At 38.3% G+C, this 18,400-nt stretch overlaps 1 protein-coding gene across 4 annotated transcripts in view; it reads right to left on the bottom strand.

Annotated features, from left to right (window-relative positions):
- Window positions 1-14,924, bottom strand: part of NIPBL (NIPBL cohesin loading factor) — a 205,714-nt gene extending 190,790 nt beyond the window's left edge. For 2 of the 4 annotated variants that reach the window (XM_004738003.2, XM_013051832.2), the window contains exon 1: window positions 14,560-14,923. The gene's annotated coding sequence lies outside the window, so the exon portion shown is untranslated. Of the gene's footprint in view, window positions 1-14,559 lie in introns of all 4 variants that reach the window. The other 2 variants (XM_045079473.1, XM_045079476.1) reach the window with 2 other exon arrangements.
- Window positions 14,925-18,400: the final 3,476 nt, after the last annotated feature.

Genomic DNA, 18,400 nt, shown 5'->3' with positions numbered 1-18,400 from the left:
TTAAGATTCTCTCTCTTCCTCTCCCTCTGCCCCCTTCCCCCTAATGCTCTCTCTCCTTACAAAAAAAAAAAAAAAAAAAAAATCCTTGGGGTGCCTGGGTGGCTCAGTCGTTAAGCCTTTGGCTTAAGTCATGATCCCAGGATCCTGGGATGTAGGCCCACACTGGCCTCCCTGCTCAGTGGGAAGCCTGCTTCTCCCTCTCCCATTCACCCTGCTTGTATTCCCTCTCTCACTATGACTCTCTCTATTAAATAAATAAATAAAATCTTAAAAGAAAAAAAAAATCTTTGAAGGCAAGGCCAGAGTCTTTTAGTTCACCATCTCTAATATCTTACATGTTCTGAGACATAGGTAACAATCAATGTTTGATGAATAAGAGAATGGTGTGAGATCATGGCCATGTCACACCATACTAGATATTTCATGCCTCAGATATTAGGAGTAAGTACTAGTACCTACCTAAAAATTTACCTTTCTTTTTAGTATGTTCTGATCTAGAAATCTCCTTACCATTTTGTTTTGTTTTATTTTCTGCTAATAAAAGATGGATGATCCTTTAACTGCAACTTTACTTCTAGAGACTACCCCCTTCTTTCATTTATCTAAATCCTTTCTTTCCTTTTGCTTTGCCCATAAAAATCCTAAAACCTGAGAATACCTGAGGACTCCTTCAGTTTACAGTTGAAGAAATGAGCTTAATGACTGGCCTAAATGTCACCTGGGCAGTAGCTAGCTTAAATTAGATTCTATGTTAATTTCACTACAGATCTCCAAATGATATACCCAGTTTGAAAAAGTCTATGATTTTCATCATCAAGAAGTTCCCACAACAATGGGAAAGAGGAGCAGTTAAACAACCTAAGAATAATCTTAGCAGGGAATCTGCATCTATATGGGGAAAAAAGTGCATTTATTGAATGAATTAAAACATGAATAAAAGTCCAGATTACGGAAATACATATTAATACTATTTTTGGAAATACACATTAAGAGCCATAAAAATGTTCAAACTTTCGGTCTAGCTTCCACTTATGGGAACCTCCAAAGGGGGAAAACAGTACATGTAAAGATGTTCCAATGCCTTATTTTTATACAGAAAAAAGTGAGAGCAAATAAAATGTCCAACAGAATGACTAAGGAAATTATGGTTCATCCTCTAACAAAACTATTGTGTAACTTATTTAAGTTTTTAAAAAATTATTATTTAAGTAATCTCTTCACGCCACATGGAGCTCAAACTCATAACCCCAAGATCAAGAGTCACATGTCCTCTGGGTGTCTAGGTGGCTCAGTTGGTTAAGCCTGCCTTTGGCTCATGGCTCAGGTCATGATTCTGGAATCCCAGGATTGGTCCCACATTGGGCTCCCTGTTCTGCAGGGAGTCTGCTTCTCCCTTTGACCCTCCCCCTTCTCATGCTCTCTCTCTTTCTCTCTCTCAAATAAATAAATAAAATCTTAAAAAAAAAAAAAAAAAAAAAGAGAGAGTCACATGTCCTCTGACTGAGCTAGACAGGTGCCCTGGGGTAACATTTTAAATAATTATGAACACTACAGAGGAAAGGAAAAAACCTTCATGAGACAACCTTGAGAAAACAGGACAATGTATGCATAATTTATACCATGAATACATATTTAACTAAAATTATATTCATATAAATATTTTTATTAAAACTTAGTAGGAAAAACCTAAAATATGAGATTATAGACATTTTTCTTATTTTCCAAACACCATGCTTATATTAAAAAAAAAAAGTCTTTAACTCTGAACTTCTTAAAAGATTCTAAGTTATAAATCCCACAATTTAGCCTTACTTAGCATACCAGAAAACCGTAAGTAGTTTTACGTTAAAACAAAACAAAACAAAAAAAACTAAGGAAATGGAGAACTGATGCACTATGAAGTCTTTATAAAGAACACTAAAATTCTGGTGGCCATCTTCTAGTTGAAAACAATCAGAATCACGAAAATCATATGATAACTCATGTAGGTGGCAGCGTGGCTCAACAGATGGACAGCATATTAGAGATTCAGATACTAAACTACAGCCTAGGACAGTCACAAACAAACTTGTTGCAAATTGTAAGTCATTTTAAATTCTAGTTTTTAGGCCTCTTCATCTGAATACTGAAGACCTGCAATGGCACTCTGACATACACTACAAACCTTGAGTAACTGGAAAAGACTGAAAAACTACACTTCACTCCCTTTCCCGCAAACTCCCAGTTCTGAATATGTATACCTGGATTTTGCAGGTCATTTTAGCTTTGAATCTACAAATCTCTCCCTTAGCAGTGAAGATGGAAGTACAGAGACAATACATGAAACCAGAAGCAAAGATGAAGCAGGAATAAAAGAATAGAAAGAATCCAAAACACTTGTATACAGATTTTTCTTTTATCCAGCTAAGCAAATGTAATTGTCCAAATACAAGCAATTAACTAAATTATACTAGTTCTTTACTTTAAATGTTGTATGACCTTTCTGGGCTTTATGCTTTCTTTCTTCCTTCCATTAAACTTACTTAATGTTTAACATGCCCCACCTATCTTCTGTCAGTCCAATTAGTCCTGAGCCCCAAAACTGAAACATAATTTAAATTCATTTATTCAACAATTGCTTGTTGAGTGGTTGCTATGTACATGGTACCAAAGACTCAATAAAGACAGGGTTCTCCCATCAGCCTTTATAAACTGCCTTTAGATTGATCCCATTTTCTCAAAAACATGTTAATTAGCACTGGAGTGAAATATAGCACCTATTATTTAAGTTATAAACTCTAGATATATGAAGACAGGTTTACTTTTTCAAGCTAGCATCACACTGTAATGTGTCCTTCACAAAAGATATTCAGGATCATTTAAACCAGTAACTCTAAGCAGACCCTTTTGTTCAAATAGGGAGTGAAGGGAGTAACTTCTCATTCTAAGGAGGAAACATTTTAAGGTTATACAAAACCACCAGCAAAAACTTCACTAACAAGTAATACAGTTATAATATATCTGACTCTTGCCATGAAAAATGTTTGAATGCCTAGCAACTGGATCCCAGGACCCACTGCATTTGTTTCTTTAATTTTGTTATCTGCAATAAAAGTGAAAGTTAATCAAGTGAACCTGTTTCCATAGTATAGGAAAGTTTGTTTGTTTATTTATTTATTTTAGGAAAGTTAATTTAAAAGCCCTTCCTTTACTCTTTCCTCCAACATTCCCATTTTCCTCTCAGATTTTGCTCCTTAATATGTGAACACAGTATTGAAATGAATGTACACATTTATGAATTATAGTACTCTAAAAGGACAGAGGCAGCAAACTACTCTAGTCGATATACTGGACTATAAGTCAGAAGCCCCCAAAATTTGATTTAGTGGAAATGTGTACAGAAAACAGTCTCATTTAGGCTATAAAGCATGAATGTTAATAAAGATTAGACCTTAATTTTAGTTTTAAAAAAATTTTTAGGAACTTCTATACCAAACATGGGGCTCAAGTCACATATTCTTCCAACTAAGTCCCCCAGGCATCGTGTATATACCTTAATTTTAAATACCAGAGCCCAAGCATATAAAAAAAAATCCCAACACTAAACACATCTTTCATAATTGCTGTCTTCTTAGAATGCTAGAAGTTATTCCAACTGACAAGCTGTATATATACACCCACTCTATGAATCAAAAACAGCAGAGGAGGGATGGATTGAAGTGGTACTCAGAGATGCTAACAAACATCAGCAGTGGGTGAACAACTGGGTTAAAGGTACAGTAAAGGAAAAGGGTCAAGCATTATCACCAAGTTTTCAGTTTAGGGAGCTGAGGTGACGGTAGAAGCATTCACCTACTTCACACTGTTCTAAGAATAGGCTTCTTTCTTTTGGGGGGGGATAGTGGTAAGAATAGGGAACAACTGAGGGATGAGTGCAGACTTACATACTTTTGAATTCACAGTATTTATAGGACATCAGGAGGTGCCCGGTAGACAGATGGATCTGTCTCAGAGAGAAATATATCATTCTGGAGATAAATTTATCAGTCATCAGCATCCAGGTAACAAACACATAAAAAGTTGTATGACTAGATGAGATTAACAGGAAGGGAGAACAGAACGAAAGCTTACAAACCACCTTGGGAATGAATACCAATATTTAAGGGGTGAGGAGAAGAGGAAGAACTATCAAGAGTCTACAAATGAGAGGTCAAATACAAAGGGGAAGAAAAATAGAAGACAGATATCCCTGGACCCAAGGGAGAAAGGGGTTTCAAAAAGGGAGCAGCAAAAAAACAAAAAAGGTGGTCAAATAAAATGACCAGAAAATGGTCCTTTACGCATTATCTGCCCCAACTTTCAGTAAACAGTACTGCTTCTCTCACTTTAAGCATTAAAAGAGAGGCATTAACTGCTCTTCACTATAACTGATGCTCTATTTTTAGAATAAATAACAAACATTAAACTTAAAACATGAACTCAATTTTTGACAAGTTATTCTTGTACCATCCCTCATTTCTTATTCCAGTTTCTGTGTATTAGATGTTCAAAATACGTGATGCTACCTATTTTAATTGTGATGAAAAAGAGGGCAATGTCTATTTTACCTGGTTGGTGGAGCACTAACTTGACAGAATTAACTAATATAAATAAACGTCACTAATAACACCAATTACAAATTTTTTGGAGGTGAGGGGTAAAAATGAGCAAGTAACATTATGTCCAATACATACATACATAATGCATACATAAAAACATCCATAAATTCAGTATATATGTAAAACAGCCACAAGATGAGAGAAATATCCAAAGCTGTACAGTTTTTGACAGTAGTACCGAAGTTAAAAGGTATTCTAATTCAATTTCAAAATGCAGTCACCAACAAACTACTAATACATGCAACAACATGGAATCTCAAAAGCCTTCTGCTAAGCAAAAGAAACTTACCACAGAAGCCTACATACTGTACAATTCCATTTATAGGACATTCTAGAAAAGACAGAACTATAAAGACAGAAATTACATGTGGTTGCTGGGGCTGGAACAGAGGTAGGAAACTGATTGCAAAAGGACATAAGGCAACTTTTTGGGGTGATGAAAACATTCTATGTTTTGATTGTGGTGGAGGTTGCGAGACTGAACATGTTTGTCAAAACTTATCAAACTGTGTACCTCAAACAGTGACTTTTACTGTGTAAAGTAAAGTTCAATAAGCTTCACTTTAATTTTCAAATTTCAGTCACCTAAAATTTTATATGAATAGCACTATTTTATATAGGTAGCATTTTTAAAAAAGATTTTGAGAGAGAGTGAATGAGATAGAGAGAGAGCACAAGCCAGGGGGAGAGGCAGAGGGAGAGAAGGAAGCAGACTTCCCAGAGTAGGGAGCCTGATGAGGTCAATGCAGGCAGGGGTTGATCCCAGGACCCTGGAATCATGACCTGAGCCGAAGGCAGATGCTTACTGTGCATCCTAGGCATCCATGAATAGTATTTTTAATGTACTGTAATGTATGTCTCATCAGTTAACTCATCCACACTGTTACTATGCACAAAACACAAATTAACAAAGAAGATTAAAACTATAATAAATCAGTATTGAGCTTAAAACAAGAGAATATTTGGATATCTTCCCTCAGTATCTTATTCCAAATTCTATCACCCAAGGGACCAAAACAGTCCTTCGTATACTTTACAGTCCTTGCTAACAACTCATAAAGGAACTCTGTTTTGAGTTTTTATTTTTACACACAAGTTGTATGTGTCCATTGTTGAGATGTATGTCAACAAAGTGGTCTTATCCAAGAAGGAAGAAGCGTTAAGAACACATATATATCTAAGACAATTATATTTCAAAATTAGCACATATACTTGCCACTTACTAAGCTTAGGTTTAGAAATGTATCTTTAGTAAATATCATATAGCTCAACTGTAATCAATCAGTTCAACAAAAATGTACTGAATACTTGCAAAACAGGAAAAGCACTGTGATAATATTACAGACATAAAGACGAAATGCAGGTCTCCTTGCTCTCAGATAGCTGGTGGCTTAGTATGGCTTCCAGACACAGAAACAAATTATTTTATCAAAGAGATACAAGTAATAAACTAACAAATGTTATGACATGGAATAACCAGAAAAACTTTCACAAAAAAAAGGCCATGCTTTCTCTTTCTCCTTAAAATAAATTTCTCATCTGTGAGTAGACGTTTCAAGAAGTAACACATGTCTATGTAAGAAAGCAGGACTGGTACTGGTACACAAAAATGTATTTTCACAGTTAATAATCAATACTTTCTCACTAGCATCTTGAACTTACAAAGATCTCAGAATTTGAGGACTTTCAAAATGCTCAATGTTTCATGAAGGAAAATAATACATTACAGAAACATCCACATTAACACCACCAACTGTATTCACTGTGCTATAAAAAATTTTCACTTAGGGCCAAGTGACAGAGATAGGAGGAAACACTTAAAGGGAAAAAGGAAAAATTAAAATGAATAACAGAGTTAAATTAAAAGCATATGTTATGTATGTCTGAAGGTAGGTTATGGCATGAATACTGTTTCTTAACTCTTTTCTCAAATGGGAAAGAATGATAACAGTATCTTTTAGGGCATTACATGTCAACTTTAAACTTTGGAGTTTTCTGAGACATAGAAATGCGGGGGTGGGGGTGACGTGCCATGTGCATCAATTTTTTAAGAATGGTATTTTAAAAAGGGAGGTGGAGCTATGCCCAATTTACAGTCTCATAAAATTTCAACTTGGTCTTTACCAAGGAAAAACTAAATTACATATAGCCTAACTCAGACGATCAATTTCTTTAGAGGGAAATTGGCAACCTACAATTCTATCAGATAAAGACAACTCAAAGCCAGTTTAAAATTCTCGAAAAGGTTGCGAAGTAGAAGTGTTCAGAAAAGTCAGTGATCTATTCTCCTTATTAGGATTAATTTCAAAGACATTTTTGCTTTGCAAATTAAAAGATTAAATATAAAAGATTAAATATCAAAGATTAAAATTTTTAGAGTAAACTATATTTTAAGTTTTAATAATTCATTAGTGTTTTAAGCACTGTAAGTTCTTCAAGTACCTAGAATCAATAACTTGTTAAAAAAACAGTACTCCTGGGGTACCTGGGTGGCTCAGTGGGTTAAAGCCTCTGTCTTTGGCTCAGGTCATGATCCCAGGGTCCTGGCTCTGTGCTCAGTGGGGAGCCTGCTTCCCTTCCTCTCTCTCTGCCTGCCTCTCTGCCTCCTTGTGATCTCTGTCAAATAAATAAAATCTTAAAAAAAAAAAAAGTACTCCTATTAAAACTAGTATACATTTCATAAGCATAAGACCAAAGGACTGAGAAGTACAAATGACCCACATAAATGCAACAAAAAGGAATTGAGTATTTCAAAATTATGTCACGGCTTCTGAATTTTTCAGGAGATATAAAAATCATACCTGTATTACTTCTCAAAACGTCCACTCACAGACCAGGGATAAAAAATTATTTTAGTGGGACGCCTGGGTGGCTCAGTTGGTTAAGCAGCTGCCTTCGGCTCAGGTCATGATCCCAGCGTCCTGGGATCGAGTCCCACGTCGGGCTCCTTGCTCAGCAGGGAGCCTGCTTCTCCCTCTGCCTCTGCCTGCCATTCTGTCTGCCTGTGCTCGCTCTCTCCCCCCCCCTCTCTGATAAATAAATAAGATCTTTAAAAAAAAATTATTTTAGTAAACTAATTAATGCTAATTCCATGTTTCTGTACACTGAAAATGTTTTTCCTTTCTGGCCAAACATATATAAAAGAACATATATAAAAGAACAAGTTAAAAGTTTGGTACATTCTTGTTAACTGATGTTACACACATGTAAGATAGCAAAACAATTTACCTACATAAACTATGTTGGAAGTTTAATGTATTCTTTAAAATAGTTTTAAATTCTTGACATTTTTATAACTGAATCACACAATATCATGAAAAAGAAAGTGCCTTTTCCACATTTTGCCAATTTTCATAAATACAATATGCATATATTTAAAAATAAATATCCTACTTAAATGCATATTTGTGTATACATTTTGTATATTATATGAGGTATAAACTAAGGTATTTTACATAAAAGACTGTCATCAAATAATCATTTATAACTAACCAAAATATTTTAGAATTCCTCTTTATACGACATAAAAAGTTTCACTGCTTTATAGCAAAGCCTACACTTTTCATCAAAAAGTGTATTATATATCTTTAAGAGGCAGGGTGCTAGAATGGAAAGACATTTTAGAATTAGATATATTGGGTTGCAGTCCTACCTCTAAGAGTTACCAGATTTGCCACCCTGGTCTAGGTTCTTAAACATGAAGAGCCTCAACTTCCTTGTCTATAAAAAAAAGAACACATCACTAACCTCACTGGGTAGCTAAGAGGTTCAAAACATGATAAAGAGTGTAGTGGTTAAGGCTGATAGGTAAAGCATCAACTTTGGAGTCCTTCCTCTACTTTCCTCCACTTGTTAGCTATGGGACCTTCGGCTAGTCGTTTAATCATTCTATACTTCAGTTTTCTCAAATACCTCAGAATAATAAACACAATCAGATTCATATACCCTGAAGACTCATGTAGATGGAAATCACTCAATAACGTTACATATTACAGAGGTGCCTGTGTGGTATAGTCCGTTAAAGTGCCTGCCTTCGGCTCAGGTCACCATCCCAGGGTCCTGGGATCAAGCCCCACAAAGGGCTCCCTGCTCAGAGAGGAGCCTTTTTCTCCCTCTCCCTCTGTCTGCAGCTCCCCCTGCTTGTGCTCTCTGTGTCAAGTAAATACATAAAATATATTTTTTAAAAATTACATATTACAAATGTAAACCACTCAATACAGTATCTGACACACACCAAAAAGATCTTATTAAATCTCAGTTTTCTTAAACTAAGTTCTAAATTGCTTTTTACGGTCTCTAAAACTCAAAATCACCCCTGAAGATAAAGATTTGCCATTAAGGACCAAAAAAAAAAAAAAAAAAAAAACTACCTCAAAGGCTTTAAAGGTATTCACTAAAGGAATCCCTGTAAGATTGCATGGCAAAAGTTCTAAAATAAGCGCACAACTTCCCAAGTTGATGATTTTGAAAGGATTAACATTCTTTGGCTATAGAAACATTAAATTTTTTTAATTATACTAATTTATAGATTAATCTACTATATTACAATTGGTCACATACATTTCTATGAATGAAATCACTCTGAAGCTGAATTTTCCCTTTCTAGAAATCATTGCTTTGACAATTTCAACAATAAAAATAAAAAATTTAAACAGTAAAAATTACACAAATTGCTTAACACTAAAATACAAGGTAGTAAAGATTTGGCGATTTCAAAAATATTATATAAAATATACACTCTGACTTCTATTTTAGTTCATTGCCCAAAGTACACAGGTTCCTTGACTACATGACTTGTAAGTACTGAATTAACTGAGCAACAAAAAAAAATGAAGATTTTATTAAAACTAGAAATGTGGAATCCTAAATCCTTAAGAAAAAATATAAATCAGACTGATCATTTACTAATCTAACCTTTCCAGCCACAGTTTCTTCATCTGTAGATTGTGGATTACTGTTTCTATTTCCTGAACTTATTTTAAATGAGATAATATTATCGGGGCATACTTAACACAGTTCCTGGCACATAGTAAGCCCTCAAAATCTTATCTAGCTGGCAATGCTATATTAAGAAATAATCTCTCCTAATAGTATCACTTTGGAAATAGAAAGATGCCTTAAAACATATGCATTCTGACAAAACTCAATTCATTAAAACTGACCCCAGATTTACGCCAAACAAAATAATATGTAAGCTAAATATCTAAAATCATTTTTATTACTTACTTGGGTAAAAATTCTGAGCACATAAAATACTTTTTAAAATTAGAATAACGACCAAGTAGAAACACGGTACTTTTATTTTTATTTATTATTTCTTTTTAAAGATTTGTCAGAGAGAGAAAGAAAAAGAAAGAGAGCATGGGCACAGACACACACAAGCAGGGAAAGTGACAGGGAGAGGGAGAAACAGACTCCCTGATCAAGGAACCAGATGCAGAATTCTATCCCAGAACCCTGGAATCATGACCTGAGCCCAAGGCAGATGCTTAACCGACTGAGCTACCCAGGTGCCCCAAGACATGGTATTTATCAACTAGAAACACTAAAATTCCACTCCATAAAAACACTTGCATGAGTCATTATATATTTATTACAAATATAGTTAATTGATACACATTCTTAAAGAGGAACAAAATGTAAATAAATTCAATCATTCAAACACCAAACATGCATACAAGGTCGGGATTTCTAATGTAAAAGTACAATCTTCATACCAGGAAAATACAATGAAGAGACAGGTATCATATCTCCCTAAAAAAAGAGGAAAAAGCGAGGCGCCTGGGTGGCTCAGTGGGTTAAAGCCTCTCTGCCTTGGGCTCAGGCCCTGATCCCAGATCCTCTGCTCAGCAGGGAGCCTGATCCTCCTCTCTCTCTACCTGCCTCTCTGCCTACTTGTGATCTCTGTCTGTCAAATAAGTAAATAAAATCTTCAAAAAAAAAAAAAAAAAGACGAGAAAAAAGCACATTGGACTCTGAACATTGAAAAAGTCACATAAGGTATCAGAGTCAGCACTGAGCAACAGCAATACCTAGCTTCATGGGCAGGGCTGACACTTTCCTTAAAGTAAATAATCTAATAAAAAGCTAGTAAGAGCAAGAAAATATCTTATTGGCATTCACTACATGAATTGACACAAATCACATGGCCTCTGAGTATCAAGTTTTTCATCAAAAATGGAAATCATGCTGGTCACTTCTCTCATAGGGAAATGGGAATATTTAAAAATAAACTCAGGTCACCTTGAAAAAGAACCATTTTAAAAACTCAAAGAATAATTATAAATGACAACTGCTAAAAACAGAAAAGCTGTGCTTAAAAAGTATATTTTGAAATTATTTTTAAAGGCTATGTAATACCATAAATTACCACCAAAGTCAACTTAATATGCTCAGGATATTAAAATAAGTATCTGCATCTAAACAGTTCATTACCAGGTTTCTATAAAGTTCCCAGTCAGTAATTTCCTACTCATTTTATAGCAAATAAATGTGATCAACAGCATTGAAGTCACATTTTTCTAAAAGGAATTTTTATTTACCCCAGTCTTCACAATCACTTCATATAAAGCTAAAATCATATTTTAAAATTCCAGAATTACTCACAAATTATCCTTTTCCTAATAAGCAATGGGTGGGGAAAGTTAAATGAAATTATATCAAAATCAAACTTTATCTACTCTTGTATTGATTTTCACATAAATACAGGATATGCCAAAATATGGTGGGTTCAAATGTTTCTACAGCAGTTTGATGATGGGTTAGTACCAAATTATTAAACATTAAATTAACATAATAGTTTTAGAAAATACATGTTTGAGTTGGTTAGTCTGGCTCCAAATAAAAAAGACTTCATATTTAAATTGGTATAGCTTTGCTCATAGTATTTCTGAAATTTAATTATGACTGCTATGCAAAAAACAAAACCTGGTTTACTACCATACTAAAAAACTTTCACTTTCCATCACCAAAGATAATCTGAAATAGACAGTTTTTCTTCAAATACAATTTCTTTCTTCTTAAAGGGGACAGTATTATAATGATCCCTAGCACAGGTTCAAAATGCTTTCCAATAACTTTAGTAAACAAATTGCTGAATGGTTCCAAGAAGAAGCATCCTACACACTCTTCACAAAACACTAAAAATAATTAAGTATTTAATATTCAATTTTAATTTGCTATATTAGGCTTTTACTACTTTAAAGCTACTTTCTTTTCAAGTAATTATTATAAGTTATTGGTATCTCTGCAGACTCGAGAGAAACAATAAACCACACTGTTGAATAATACTAGAAATTATTTCTCCAAATAATACAACTAACATTACAAGATTACTGGAACACTTACAGGGTCTTCTTTCACTAAACTAAAAAAAATAACAGTAGAAATACAAAAATAGCCACTGTTGACTATCCATATAACCAATACAGGGGAGGTAGAGCAGCGTATTTATAATCTCTAGGGAAATACAAATTATTCCTTCCAACTAAGTTGTCAAAAATTTTAAAGTTCAAGTTTAGGGTTTTTGATTTTTTTTTTTTTTTTTGAGCTTTATAATGTTTCCTCCTTTAAAAATAACCCATATAATTGGTTTGGATCAAACAAAAAATATTTTCAATTTACTTTAAAATGTTTACACTAACTTAATGAAAGCTATCACACAACCTGTATTACTTACAAAACACTAAATATGTAGAATTGGGAAAATAAGATCTGGTAAGAACTAATTCACTTTAATCAAAGTCACAAGAAAAAAATCAATCACAGAAACATATCTAACACATTGATTCAAACATCTGTGTAAGAAAGCTCCCTTTAACTATAAAACTCTAAAAGTAAGTTGCTTCTGTTGTTGAAAACTAAGCAAGCAGAACTCCTCTTTTCCATTACCTTTAGTAGAAACACGTTCATCCTTTGACATACATCTCCGTATTTTATTTAAATAAAAGTTGTAAAGGCATCACAGGTTCATTTAAGGGCCTTTCAAACATTCATACTGAAACCCTTACCGACCCGCCCCCGCCAAGTCCCAAACCCTCTGCTTAAGATGTGAAGTGTTCCTCCCTTCTGTATTCCCTCTCCCCCCAGCAAGCCCCCATTCGCCTGCCCCCCACCCAGTGTAGGCCTGAGGCCCTGTAGCAAACAGTGTCTAACAGGAGCAGGCAGCACAAAGACAGGAATGGGAGATTAGTGGGAGGGAGGGAGGCCGGGATTGGGGCTCAGCAGGAGCTTCAGGCTTTTTAAAATTCAAACTGCTCCCTGACCAATACAAATCACGGACACGCTACTGACTACTACACGGATTTATAGCATTAAAAACATGCCTAGTACGTGACAGCTATATTAACTTCACTCTTTTTAACATTTACCCATAGTTTGCTGGAAATGTACAACAATTTATTTTAAGCAGAGGGCTAACCTAAAAAATAACCTTCAGAAAAGTTACTTATTCTACAATGACAATAATAATTTGATGAGACACAAAAAATCCGAACTAATGTAACACCCATTAGTAAAACAAGGGACTTTGTTGATCAGTGTTGCTTCATTCTAACCAGTGAAAGTTTTCCTTCAGTGAATATGAGACAAAGTATCAAAAAAGTCTAATGCCAGGTACATTTATTTTTTCTATGCAATTTGTATGGCTGAGCACTTTTAAGCTGATTGTTTTTCCCTTTTACCAACCTACCCTTCCACCACCTCAATAAACAACCTCTGAACACTTTACTTACTCGTGAACTAGAATTTGTTAAGGCAGAACTGATATTTTTCTCTAGCATTTACAGATACATTTGACCTATTAAAATGACACCTCTCTCATTACACAGTCAAACATCATGGGCACAAACAGCCAATGACAATCCTGGGACCACAAGAAGATCTGCCCTGACATGAAAGGATGGCACCTTCTACGTTTTTTTTTTTTTTTTAACCTCCCTGGGATTTTAAGCATAACTTCATTTCTATACTTTTAGAGAAAATGGGTTTTATCTGTACCTCGGTACAATTCTCAAAACAATATTCTTCTCATGCTTGCACACGCTTCGATCAGGAAGTACCTGGGTATTTCACGTATAGTCGTTTAAAATTGTCCTTATATAACGCACACAAATCTAAAGTGGCAGGGTAAACCTGTCAAGTACTTTACACTCGCCTTTGAATAAAAGTCCATGTGCAACACACACTGTCAAACAACAACATAAAAGCTCTTGGTGAAGCGGGGGGGAGCATATGCAGTGTCTACCACACTATGGTTTTCTGTATTAAATATTCATGTGGGCAATTTAATTCTTTCAAAAAAGAAAATGAGTCTTTATTAACTTTCTAATGTCCAAACAAGTTTTACACAGGGCAAGAATTACCACTGGATCCGTGTCTGAGTATTTACATTTGTCTCACTAACTGAAACTACTTCCTCCCTTCATGGGGTCACAGGGGGAAGAAGGGGGGTTGTTTGTTTCACTGGGACGTTCCCCACTCCCGGACCAGGAAAGTTGTAAATATGGGGACGATCAGGGCACATTTGCTGTTAGTTGTATTGTTTCCGCCTCCTCACTAGCTACGGCTCTTCTCCCGGGCGAGGCCTGTCACCGACCAGCAGTAGCTCCGCTCAGCCCGGAGCTCTCCTAATCCCCGAGCTCAAGTAGATTCCGCTGGCCCGCGGCCTGCACTCTCCGCCGGGCCTACGCCTCCCCGGCCGCCCGGCAGGAGCCCAGTCCCCGCCACCGGAGCCGGCCGGGAGAGAGTACAAAACCACCGCCACCCAGGGCGGCTGCCACCAGAGAGGAGCGAACTCTAGACTCGCCCGTGGAGGAGACCTGGGGCCGCTAAGGAAACGGCGGGGAGGGGAGCGAGGAGGAGAGACGCTGAGGACCTGGCGCCGCCGCCGCCGCCGCCGCCGAAATAAAGAGCAGGAATTTACCTGGGCGAATCGGCGTCTGAATCCGAGGGGAGGCCGAGGCCGCTGTGGCGAGAGACTATAATCCGGGCCGGGAGGGGGGGTGGCTACGGCTCCTCTTCCGTCTCCTCAGTGCGGGGAACATGTAGAGCCGGGGGGAGACCAGCCGAGAAGACAAATCGCTGCTTCTTCTTCCTCCTCCTCCTCCTTCTCCCACATAGAAACACTCACAAACACCCGACCGGGGGCCCGAGCTACCGGGGGGGCATCGCCGCCGGCCCGGGAACCAATCCTCCTGTCGGCGGGGGCGTCCCTCCCTGCGGCTTGGTGGTGTCGGGTGAGTCGGTACCGACGGAGGGAGGGGGGGGAGGGCGGGGGGGGAAGGAGCCCTGTGTGTGTCTCTCTCTCGTTCCGTCTCTCCCTCTCAGAACAAAATGCCGACCGGAAGTGCAGCTGCAGGAATGACTCCCTCCGCCGGCGCCAAACACTAACAACCACCCCCTCTTCCCCACTCCACTTCCGCCACCGCCGCTGCCGCCGCCACTTGGGCTCGCGTCCTCGGCCGCGCCGCACCACCCCGCGCCCGGGCGGGCCGGGGCCGGCGGCAGGCGGTGGCGGCTCTCCCTGGCGTCCTTCTCCTCGTCAGAGCGGCTGCGGATGGTGCCTTTTATTGTCGATCCTGCGGAGCGGCGTTTTCGCTGCGGCACGGGCGGCACCGGCTCTCCCCGGTCCTTATGTTCCCGGAGGCCGACCGGAGCGGGGCCCGAGTTCGGTGGTGGTCGTGGGCGTGAGGGGCGCTCAGGCCCGGCCCGGCTCGCAGGCCCGGCTCGCAGGCCCGGCTCGCTAACCCAGCTGGTGGTCGTTAGCTTTAGGGAGCCGAGCTCGGGGCGGCCGCGTAGAGGACGCCCGCGATTCGACGGCGACGGTGCATTTTTTAAATGGTGTCTCTGCAGTCTGGCGGATGGGATGTATCGTACACCTTCTCTCCCCCGGAGAGGCTGCGCTCTACGCCCGTGTCTGCATTATGTCTGCGGAGTGACAACGCAACCCTTGGAGGCGAAGAAGATTCCCCGCTGGATTGAATTGGGATCGTGTTTGTGATGCTCTGGTTTCTGGAAATATGCGGTCTTTTTGTTGGCGGTGGTTTTGGCTCTTCCCTAACTGTCGGGATGAAGGCCTGTAGGCGACGCTGTGCGAGCGAGGAGCCGGCCGGCGGCGGGCCGGGAGCGCGCGGGTCCGCGCCCCCCTCTAGGTGTGGGTGGAGCCGGGCGCCGGGGGAGAGCCGCCCGCCGCGACGCGGGCCACCCGCCGACCGTGGGCTGCCGGGGCGGGGGCTGCGGCCAGCCGGTTTCCAGCGTCGTTGTCCTCTTTCCCTGTGAAACAGTGAGGTACTGCACGAGGCTGGAGCACAGATGTGATTGTGTGTCCAGTGCCATGCTTCTCGTGGTCTCCTGTTGTAACAAACTTTCACCTGGGCGCAGCTCTCTGTTGAGTTGGTGGAAATTAAAGGGCGGGGGGGGGGGGACGTTTTGTTCTTTTAAAATGCAGTAGGTAAGCGAATTTTATGCAAGCGGGACGAGATGTGTGTTCTAGTTTCATGAATTTAGGTTATACGTGAATTGTATTGTTTATGTATTCGTGTGTGTTTTCCAATACGCTAAAGTAAATGGGGGGAATTTGCACTCAGGTTATTCCATTTGCCTCAAAAATCACTCGAGAGACTGAATCGGGTCTTGTTAACTCGTTTACTCGAGACCCTGTAATGGCATCGCATCTAGCCGAGAGGAAAAGCCAAAGTCTTGACCGTGGCCTAAATACTGCGCGCGGTTGGGGGAGAACCTGCCCTTAACATTCTTGCGAGCTGGACCTCTGCCCTGCTATTCCAGTGCCATATACTCTTTTGCCCAAGAATCCATAGGGCTTGCTCCCTCACCTTCAGGATTTTGCTCTGATGTCACCTCGGGACTTCCATGGCCCCCTCTCGAAACTGCATGTTCCCTGTCCCCCTTTCCCATTTTATCCTTCAGGCATTTTACGTATCTTACGTGTTGATCTTAGTATCTGTTTTCGCCCTGTAGAATGTTAAGCCCCAGGAGGGCGAGAAGTTTTGTTTTTTCTTCACTGGTCTTTGTGGAGAAATTAATGTATAGATTAATGCCTGACATACACAGTGGATGCTTAATATTTGGTTAATGAATAAGTGACAATTATAAGGGCCCTGAGCTCCCCCTGCCACAGCAATTTCTGAACTCTAGACCTTAATATATGCACTCACATGCCACAGAAAATCTTACGAAAGATTTGTGAAAACTGGGGGAAAAAAATGTGGGAAAACCGAGTTTGTTACAGAGTTCTAGAAAAGGGCACTACTTCTAGACATTCACCCTCCCCAATACCAGAAGTCCACAGACTAGTGATAATTGTTTTTAGGTTTCTGTAAATGGGCTTGATAGAGGACAGTTGATTAGTAGTCACATGATCATTTTCATACGGGGCGAATTAGCTGTGCTCTCTTGTGAACCACAGACTACATTTTTTATCCCATCTCCCCTCTTTTCTTGTAAAATACAGGCTAAATTAAAGTCTGTGAGAAGTGGTTGGCCTAGTTTAAATCCAGCATTACTGGAAAAGTTCATTCAGCATTTATTGGGCAAAAATATGTGTGCCAAGCACAATTATTCAAAAAGTGCCTGTTTCTGAGGCTTTATATAAAGGGCCACATATGGCTACTTTGGTTACTATTCAGTTATGCTGTCAAGCAAAGCAAATACTAGTGAGATTTATTTTTACAGTTTCCTCCATAAGAAAAGACTCAGTGAAAGCTGAGTGGTTATTTTAATTCACCTTTTAGTTTGCTGTTTATTACATTTACTTACCTGTAAGTTAATTGACAATGATTTTTCAAAACAAACAAATTGAGAATATTTATTTTCTATTATTGCCTGAAAAAATAGGCGTTTAAAAATGAGGATGTATACTGGTAAACTAGAAACTATGCAATAACCTTTTGGCCATAATACTTCACATCATACTTAATGTATTGAATTTTTTGGAGAAGAAAAGACAGTCTTTAAAACCGTTAATACGAATAGTTAGATCTTCAGTAAATCCAACAGTCTGTTCATTGTAAGTTTACCCATTAATCTTAAGAATAGCTTTAAGTAATATACAGATGGCTCAGAATATGTTTTTTCACTTAGTTTCAAAATAGTATTATGTCAGTTTGCTTAAGGAAACACAATTATCTTCCTTTATACTTTCTTAAATGTTATTGGTAAACTAGTAATTTTGCATGTCTAGGTAACAAAAGTCTTGGCATTATTGTAGCATTTAATTTATAATTTTAGAGTTGTTATTTTTCACTTCCCTCATTTATTGAAGTCTAGATGCTAATTAGCTTTATGATAAGCATCTCATATATATTAGTGAAAGAAAATAGACAAGGTCTGTACCTTTAAGAGTTTTAACATTTATATAGTTTGTATCAATTTTTTTCCAGGTTACAGAATTAAAGAAATTGTTTCAATGCGGACAGAATATTTTTCTATTAAATCGGTTAGTGTTTTGCTTGCCTACATTTAAGTATCCAAGTTGAGATCTTGTGTAGAATCGCTTAATCTAATTTTAGTATTTTTTTGATTTGTCTTGTTTCTTGAGGGTTTTTTTGGGGGGAGGGGAAGGGGTTGCTTATTTTGATCATCACCATCCATTTTATTTTGCTTTTACATTTTTAAATATTTATGTCCCAAATCAGTCGATTTTTGGTGGCTTTATATTTCATTGTTATATCCTTGATTTGTCAATAATTTGTAGATAGCCCTTACTCTGACCTAATATTGCCCCCTTGCTTTAAGTACTGAGTTGC

This window comes from Mustela putorius, unplaced genomic scaffold, assembly GCF_011764305.1.
Source record: "Mustela putorius furo isolate JIRA1106 unplaced genomic scaffold, ASM1176430v1.1 tig00000407_pilon_pilon_pilon, whole genome shotgun sequence".
Classification (NCBI taxonomy): domain Eukaryota; kingdom Metazoa; phylum Chordata; class Mammalia; order Carnivora; family Mustelidae; genus Mustela; species Mustela putorius.
The sequence above is the reverse complement of the archived record's forward strand: the minus strand, read 5'-3'. Positions and strand labels throughout refer to the sequence as shown.